The sequence below is a fragment of the Zingiber officinale genome, chromosome 10A, assembly GCF_018446385.1.
Source record: "Zingiber officinale cultivar Zhangliang chromosome 10A, Zo_v1.1, whole genome shotgun sequence".
NCBI lineage: Eukaryota > Viridiplantae > Streptophyta > Magnoliopsida > Zingiberales > Zingiberaceae > Zingiber > Zingiber officinale.
Window position 1 is genome coordinate 38,868,459 of NC_056004.1, and position 3,449 is coordinate 38,871,907.

Below are 3,449 nucleotides of genomic sequence, written 5' to 3' on the forward strand. Positions count from 1 at the left end.
GCTTCACTCACTAAGTCTTTAACCTGGCTTCACTCACCAGGATTTTCTTCTGCCTAGCTTCACTCACTAGGACTTTCCACAACTATCTGGCTTCACTCACCAAGACTTTCACTTGGCTTCACTCACCAGGATTCTCCACTCTGCCTAACCTCCCAGTTAGGACTTTCACCTGGCTTCACTCACCAGGATTTTCTAGTCAAGTATCCAGTCAACCTTGACCTACTTGACTCTCCTTCACAATCTCCCCACATGAACAATTGCACCTACAATCTCCATGTATTGTCAAACATCGAAACCCAAACATCAAGACTCGAGCGGGAACTAATTCAAGCTCAGTCAACCAGGTCAACCTTGACCTAGGGAATATTGCACCAACACACCAATCAAGCAATTTTTTCGTGGTATTTTCAGTTTTTTCAGAGTCGAACGGAATTAGTATAATTACTATATTCCGATCTATTTCTCGCTCGAATTGATTTTTGCTCGAAGTTGGTGCAACACCACTCAAGTTCGTTTTTTTTTTCTTTATACATCCCGCACTACTAATCCAAGACCCAGTCTTGGAACAGATTTTTTTGTATGTGCAAGTTTTAAAATGGCACTTCAAGAAGGTTATAGCACCTCTCGACCACCGCTCTTCACCGAAGATGATTTCGAGTACTGGAAGGGCCGGATGGAGGTGTACTTGCAAACCCAGTTCGAAGTCTGGATGACCACCAAGACAGGCCTTGAACTTCCACTTGACAGCTCAGGCAAATTAGTATCATACCAGAACTATGACGCATCCTTAATAAAGAAAGTAGAGGCAAATGCAAAGGCAACCTGCATACTCCAGTGTGGTCTGACCAAGGAGGAGCTCAACAGAGTTAGACCGTTCTCCAGCGCAAAAGAGCTATGGGAGAAGCTGATCGAACTCCACGAGGGAACCTCCGACACCAAGGTGAGTAAAAGAGATTTACTGTTTAATAAACTATACAATCTCAAGATGCAGGAAGGAGAGTGTAAACACCCCACCCTCCTCACTACTAGTCTGTGAGGGTGGAGCGCTACTGGACTACTAACTTAACATAATTAGAGTTGTTCACATGTAAATATCAATACATAAAACTCTCTAAACATGCAACTAGTGACAGCGGAAAACTTAAACAACTCATCCTATCATATTCACAAGCATATGTTCACAACTAACACTACGTATCAATCTGAACATGCTAAACACATATCTATTAATCTGAACATACATGCAATAATACTACAACTCAAATAAATAGAACTAATGTGCACCACAAAAGAATTCTAAAACATAATTATTCCATAAGCAAATCTAACATCAAAGGAAAAATAATTCTAACATTCTGAATATAAAATCTTAATAAATTTCTAAACTAAGTCCCAAGGCTTCTATAGTCCAAACATCACACATCCATCTGCACCTCCTTGTCGCCTTCCTTCGCTATAGCTTTTCCTTTCCTTTATCTGCAGTAAGAGGAAAATGCAACTATAAGCAAAATTGCTTAGTAAACGCTATCTAACTCACAAAACTCGACTATGCATGTGAATAAAAATAAACCTAAAAATTGAATGCTTTAAAGGAAATATTACACATGCTCATCTGATAATAGAGGAATCAAACATACTGAAATGCTAAACATGTAAAGCTGCTCATGCTCATCTAACAATAGTATGAAAATCTAAACAACATGCTAGCATATCAGAAACTAAACTTGCTGAACTTTAAACTTATGTGAAGCTTATTTCACTTGTTTAAAATTTTATACTTTTATACTTCAAAATAATAATCAATTCTCTCTTGGGCCCAGGCGTAGTACCAAATGTGCGCTCCCTAATAGAAACTGGGGTAGCGAGCCACCAGTCCTATGAGGATAAAGACCTCGGTCTTACCAGGGTCGAGACCTCGGAAACGGTCACCTGGATTTGTTTAACGACAACCTCGGAAGTCGGGTACTAGCCTCTTTAAGTAAAATACTTGTTCTTGTTAATACTTCTAATAGAAGAATGCTTCTTTTACAACTGAAATATTTAAACAAATTCTAACATTAAAATGCTTAAACAAAAATATGCATTCGAAGCTTTAACAAAAATCTGCATATTATGCATACTATACTAACAAAATTTTGCATACTATGCTAATCAAAATTCTGCACACCATGTTAACTAAAAATTCTACTGGTTAAAGGATTAATAATTGTTCTTGTTCATTGTATGGCACAACCAAAACCAACAGCAAGAATGTTCATGCTCAATAGTTCTACACCAAAACTAAATCTGTTTAAGGTCACAAGCAACCTAAAAACATAGAACTATCTCATACTAAAAAGAACCAAAAACAATAATCCTTCTTCATGTTCAATGCCACGGCAAGGAAACAAAAGGAACCCAAAATGCAACTATTCTGCATGCCTTGTACCATGGCAAGGAAGACCAAAATGCAACTAGTAAGGAAACATTGCTACTGGAAATCTAGAACCATATTTGTTGCTCATACCCAGTGCCACGGCAACAACAAAAACAGAACATTGCTAGATTTCATATGGTCCGAACATGCTCCTCAAGGTCATAAACAGAAAATCTAACTCAACAACTAAAATACTAAATCCAAAGCCTGGAGAAACCAATAAACACATAGCAGTGTATACAATTGCAAGTAGTATAGAATTTGCTACTGGAAACCAACAAAAACATCAATCCTTTTTCATGTTCAGTACCACGGTAAGGAACAAAAGAAACCAAACTACCGAAACCTACATGCTCAACATACTAATCCCTTTCATGTTCTTCCTTTGAAACCCACGGCAGTAAGACCTAAACTATAATTTTTATAGCATAATTTGAAAACAAGAAGAAACTAGATCCCTAGCAAATCCAAAATTCCTCACGGCATATTCCAGAAACCAAAAGAAACTCTAAATCAAAGCTCGAAACTACCCTTACCACAGGTGAGTAGCACTTACATTGGTTTCTTGGACTTACAATCCGAATTAGGCTTCTAGGGTTTCGGAGATTTGCAAGTTTTCGGCTTCTTCTTCGTGCCTACAGATTCTCCTCGACGAGAGGATCGTGATGGCGGAAAGAACTCTCGGATTTGACCCTTGGTCGGCCGTCGGAGACGAAACCTAGCTCCCGGCTTCGTTTCCGCCCGAGAGGAGCCGCCGCGTGCACGAGAGGAAGAAGGGAAAAGAATTCAGGTCACGGGCAAATAATCTCCTTCTCCTCTTAACTTATCCCTTTTTAACACCTAGGGTTTTCTGTTACGTACCACTGCTTAAATTAATTTCGCCCGATATTTGCTCAGCACGACCCACTTGGGCGCTTGGCCATCGCGCTTCACTTAAGTCTTGGACCGAGTCGAAGGTCGCGGATTCGAATCTCGGCCGAAACTCTTTTATACTTAATATTTTCTGTTTTCTATTACTTCTTAAGTTTATTTC